The sequence below is a fragment of the Stegodyphus dumicola genome, chromosome X2, assembly GCF_044657685.1.
Source record: "Stegodyphus dumicola isolate Sdum_Otavi_A_Nest chromosome X2, ASM4465768v1".
Lineage (NCBI taxonomy): Eukaryota > Metazoa > Arthropoda > Arachnida > Araneae > Eresidae > Stegodyphus > Stegodyphus dumicola.
Window position 1 is genome coordinate 111936424 of NC_140781.1, and position 6350 is coordinate 111942773.

The 6350-nt window shown below is 33.3% G+C and overlaps 1 pseudogene; it reads right to left on the reverse strand.

Moving 5' to 3' along the window:
• Window positions 1-345: 345 nt before the first annotated feature.
• Window positions 346-1192, reverse strand: LOC118206126 (zinc finger MYM-type protein 6-like; annotated as a pseudogene).
• Between the last annotated feature and the right edge of the window lie 5158 nt (window positions 1193-6350).

The window sequence follows — 6350 nt, forward strand, 5'->3', positions numbered from 1 at the left end:
ACCCTGCAGTTGCAAATTAACTTTGTTGAACATTCCAAAGATATCAGTCAAGTAATAAATATTTGTTTTACAATTGTTCAGATTTTCTTTCAAATGCGGATCTTTTTCTTGTAAAAACTCCAACACAGATTCAAAAATGGCTGCAAATCTTTCTAAGCAAGAGCCTCTTGATAGCCAGCGAACTTCAGTGTGCAGAAATAATCGAGTAAAGACTTCGTCGTTTTCCTCACATAGCTGAGCAAATAACCGAGAGTTCAAAGAATTGCTTCGAATCTTGTTGATAGCATTTATTACATATTGTAAAGACTTATGCAATCTAGGACTCAGCATTTTTGCTACTAAATGCTACCTGTGAATCACGCAGTGAATGACCAGTACATCAGGCAGTTGTCGCTTTAAGTGAGCTAAAAAACCACGATAACGACCAATCATAGACGGTGCACCATCAGTCGCAACAGAAACAATGATCTTCCATGGAATAGCTTTGTCAGTAAAAAAATGTTCCACGACCTGAAAAATCGATTCTCCTCTGGTATCAGTCTCTAAATATGTAGCAAAAAGCAGTTCTTGGCACATATTTTCAGCTTTGATAAATCGAACATATCCTAACAACAGAGTTTCATTGCCGGGTAATGTAGACTCGTCCAACTGGAGAGAGAATCTGTTGGTCTGTAAGAACTTGCATAAAATGTGTTCCACATCGCGTCCCATCTCGTCTATGCGTCTCTGAATGGTGTTATTGCTCAAAGGTATTCTCTTTAAAATATCATGTGCGAGTTTGTGCAATACATTGTTAAGGACCTCCGCAATGGCTGGTAAGATAAGCTGCTCTCCAATTGTGTGGGGTTTCCCCGACTTCGCTATTAGTAAAGATATATTATAGGACGCTCGTAAACCATCATCGTCTTTAATAGATGATGACGCAAACATCGATCTTATGGATGGCATTTTGTCTAGTTTTTCTTTAAGTGCTTGAAAAAATGACAAGGGCTTACTTTTTTTGTCAGCATGTACTCTTGATAAGTGGTGATCTATTTTTTTTCATTTTTGAAGGCTTCATGGCATCGTTACTGAATACGTTTTCACATATGAAACACATCGGCAAGTGTTGATTTGATGGAGATGCAATAAATCCGAACTTCAAGTAGTCCAAACTGTATTGTCTGCATTTTTTTTTTTTCGTGTCCGCCATCATAAAACTCTCAGTAATCATCCACTTTACTTCACTTAATTAGCTATGTAATAACTTTGTAATCTCTTGAAATAAATGAGTACTTATATGAGTTATTATCGTTCAAGCTCCAACGAATTTCAAAACGCAAATGAACTTTCAACCTAAGTGCAAGCTCGTTAAATAGTAAAATATCAGAAACATGTTTGGACTTGATCATGAATTCGTTCGTGTTAAATCGCGTAAGCGTCAAATAGAGAGCAAGTCAAAACGCGCCTAAAAGACGTACGCTCGAATTCATTATCTTACACAAACTTGTCCACACAGACTTGCCGAGTTCTTCATCTTGTACGAACTTGAGTCTTTACATTACTACAACAATGCTGTTTCCTACAAAAATATTAATTATTCTTAGTACACGTAACACAACATAAACAATACAGTACCTACCTATCTTGAAAGTTTTAAATAAGAACTTGTGTTAATTTAATAGGAGTCGATTTTTAGACCTCGTCGACCCCCAAAATCAGTTTTCGTTTATGTCGACCCCTAGGAAACCGAGGGGTCGATATCGACCACTTTGGGAATCCCGGGGTTACATCATTCAGAAAGTCTGCAGCTCTGCAGAAGGTTTTTAGTTTGTGTAATTCTGGCAAAGCCTCGAGGGCTATCTGCCTAAGGGGAGGATGCCTTCGTGGAGGACTTTCTAAGGGAAACTGACTCGTATATACGTTACGCATGGGGAAAACCACGAAAATGACCATGCAGCCAGCCCGTTTGCGGGATTCGAACCTCGGCCCGAACTACCAGGTGTTCAGCGACTTTACCGCTCGGCCGCTGGTGGGCCTCTGCAGAAGGAAGTTACTAGCATGGAACGTTCACGACCAGGGTGTCACTTTTAGTTCTTTGAGGAATTCAAAATTTACCCGGTCTCATAAATTCATTGCATATCCTGGAGAATAAGCCTTTGACACATAATTGGGGGCTTTTCTTTCCTCAAAAGTCTCAACCTCTGTGCAACGCTTGAATGCGATGTAAAGACAGGCTTGCATTCAGAAGTTAGAATCGGATTTTTAAGACATGTTTACTATTAAAACAAAATTTCTGGGTTAAAATTGTGGTTCACTTGCATAAAAAAAGTGCCTGAACCGTTTCATTTAGGGCTCCGGCTGAAATTATAATTTATCTCGAAAACTGGAAAGTACCAGAGCCGGGCTCCGTCGCAATTTAAGCTCTGCTATATACACAAATTGAAGAGAAATTAAAATACCACCAACCTGCATCCCTTTAATTCTCATTCTAAACTTCTCAAAATAAATACAGATTTATCATATGAATACAGTGCATCAAAAGAAAAATATATGTGGTACTCAATTTTTTTTTGTCCATTCTTCAGAAATCTCTTATGTGACCTCAATAATTTGAAAGAAAAAATGAAATTATATCTGAACAATTGCAAGTTCTGTATTTTTAGTAGAAAGCCCACTCAATCCCTAAATATCAAAAATAAATATTCAGGATTAATAAATATTTTTAATATTTGGAAATTTATTATTCCCAAATTATATGACTATAATAACTAAATCCTTTATGCCACTTCTCTTTTACAAAGGTCTTAAATTTACTCTCAGAAAGAACTAAGGGTTGTAAAAGAAAGCATGGATTTTCATTTTTCTAGAATGAAAAAGTGAAGTTATTATTTAATATTTTTATTTAATGTAATGACTTCAAAAATGAAAGACGTAATTTCAAGGAAACATACTGATCTAAGGCAGTTTTTTCTAAATGCTTTGATCATATATGAAAACGAATTTTTGTATATCGAATGTGTTATTTTTAATATTTTGTGCAAACCTTGACACAATACAAACTTGAATTGCCAGTACTATGAGCAAACGGGCATAGAAATCATAGGAATAGTACACACTCAAAATACTGCTAAATGATCCTTGTTCTTTCTTAGATCGGATCTTTTACAACTCAGGATACCAAACACAGTCTTTACTCAAACAACTGTAATTATAATGCACTTGCTGCCCTTTTAAATTTTTAAGGGCTAATTTATAATAAAGATATTACTAATTAGACTATATATTTATTGCATCATTTTATATTTCAGTAGTTTTAATCTTTTTAATATCATTTGAAAGATTTGTTTTGTAATCCGATAACCTTTTCCCATTTATATAAAATTAAACAAGTTACATTGAAATAAAGAAAAAAAATATTAAAAACAAGTCAAAATATTTTCATGCTTTTAAAATGAGATATGTTTCTTGCAAGAGAGGTAGCACATACAATTGTCATTTTGCCAATGTAATTAATATTTAAACACTATAATTGTCAAATTACTTAGCTAACACATTAGAAATAATTTTTCTCTTGCAGTAAATACTTCTATATTGTAAATCTTATGTCGATTAAGAATTCTCTTAACCTGTTCAATGTCCATACGATTGCCATTAACTCCAATTTGCTGGCGTGATAAATGCTTCTATATATTTTTTAACAATTTTCATAAAAATTAAAATTTGTAAGAAATAATTTCCAACATTTAGGATTGTGCACTGTTGTAAGTTTAAATGAGAAATCAACTAAGATTTGATAAAATAACATTTATTAGCAGACTTCAGAAACAAGCATGAGATACCTAGATATAAACTGGTTAAAACAATATCCGCATATAATTGTCCCAATCAACAACTGTATTGCATATTACAAAACTCAACTGAGATCAGTCCATGGTACCAATGATACATAAATTTTACAGTTCTAGGAAATTTAGATGCGATCCTTCAAACCAAGTGCGAGATCTGAGACTTTTTTCTGGGAAAGATTAAGACTGACACGTTATTTTGGTGTATCATAATTGGTAAAACGCGTCATTTCAGGATTATTTTTACAAAATTTTCAGCTATGAGGAATCCCTTTATTCTGCAATAATTTCACTGCTCCCTCCTCATTTTTTTTTTGTAAATCCCAGACAACTTTGCTATTGAACAAGAATTTCTATATATAGAATTAAAGAGAAAGTGTTAGCAAAAAAAATTAAACAAGTTACATTGAAATAAATACTTAATAAAGCAAACAAATAAATATTGAATTTTTCTTTTTTGTACATTTTGATTCCCTTTAGGTCATACATACTTTGTTATTTCATAAATCACCGTTTCATATTTTTAATTTTATAATTGACATCTTACTGGATTTAAACTTAAGATCTAATATTCAGCAAAATCCCAAATCTGGAATTGCGAATGTCACGAATATTCTAGGTCTTTGACTTTGTACTATCTCTCTAACAGCAGTCAGTATAAAGCCAAGCTATACAGGATATAAAAAATTGCAGTGACAGTTTCTTTTTCAAGAATGTTCATGACCTGAACAACATTTTGTTGTTTAGGAAATGCTGCTCAGCACAGCTAAAAACAAGTCCAGCAGACATTAAATTAAATCGATGGAACATCGTGCATAATTTTTTTAATTTATGTGGCATATGCTCAGAATGAGAATGTCACACAGGGCCCAATAAATAGGTTCTGCATGCTTTCATAGAGAACTGGGAAATAAAATACATCTTTTGTTTTGAAATGACATCAAAAGGATCATTTTCTACATTTCATTACAAATGCTTTATATATTGCAGTCCAATGCACAAAGACTACGGTTAGTATTGGAAAAATGCACAACCCAAGCTGTACGGCATGTAAATTATATTTATTTAATGAGAATAAGAACATGTAATAAGCAAATAATAACACATGAATATTTGGCTCTGTTCACTCATAAAACCAAGATGACTTAGCTGATCACATTGTTGCTATCTTCAGCAAGTTATCACATATTTTAACACTGTTTTTTGCAACCCCCATATAACAGAAAAAATAGTACCTACATTTCTAATAACAGGTTTTAAATGGAACACTATCATTATGAGTTATAAAATTTTTAATTATAAAATGTTCTTTACGAACTGCTTTAATAAAAATTCGTGTTTCATTTAACGCACAGTCTAAATTCATTTTGTCACCAAAATTATTCATAAAGGGTTTCTAAATGTAGTTAGGAGACGGTCATAAATATAGCTTTCTTATTTCAAATATAATTTTATTTTCATTCGTCTGATTAAAGAAAAGATTATTCGCCTAATCGAAGGGGGCTTTCGTGGAGGACGTTTGAAGGAAATTGGCTTATATACATGAACGAATACGAAAGGTTCATGCATGCTTTCTTATTTCGAATATAATTTTATTTTCATTCGTCTGATTAAAGAAAAGATTATTCGCCTAATTGAAGGGGGCTTTCGTGGAGGACGTTCGAAGGAAATTGGCTCATATACATGAACGAATACGAAAGGTTCATGCAGTCAATCCGGTCTTCGAAATTTGAACCCGGGTTGAATTATTAGTGTTAAAGAAAATTTATTTGCTCAACCGCTAGTTATAATTTAGAACATAACAAACCAAAATTTCACTCAAGTAAACAGTAGTCGTGGAATGTATGTCATTTAGAAATAACATTAAAATTAATTTTCATCACCTGAAACGTTTATATTCATTACACTGCCTTTACATGCACATTAAAAACTGGAATAAATTGAAATAAACAATTACGAAAACAATGAAGCAAAGAAAATTTCCTTTACATTTAGCCTTTATTTAATACCGAACTCGAAGAAATGATAAATATCAAGTCAAAGAATTTATAACGATATTTAAAAAAGAAAAAAAAATTGAAGAAAGATCTTAAAACGCAAACGCGCGAGAATCGAAGTAACAAATTAGTCTTTTTATTTTCTCCTCTTGAGAAAATATTTCCCGGAAGACACCGAATTCGCAAACTAGCCATGTGGGTTCAAACTACGGACAATTACCCCTACCCATTAGCGGAATCTCTCAAAAGAACGCACTCGTTAGGTGCCGTAAAATAGTCGTCAAGCCTCAAGCGTTAAAATTCCTACCCCTGCTACCAAGGAAAAACTGTCTCGGGCCCTGAGTTGCCGTACACGTTGCTCGGGACATATATGTCCCAGCCCCCGGGAAAAGGTTAATTTGTGAAAACTAACAGTCTTTTAATGAAGAAAAAGTTACAGAAATGATAATAACGTATGTCTAAGTAAGAAAAGATATATTTATAATTTATATAAGTTTATTATTAAAGGGATAGTAACAGTCAATTA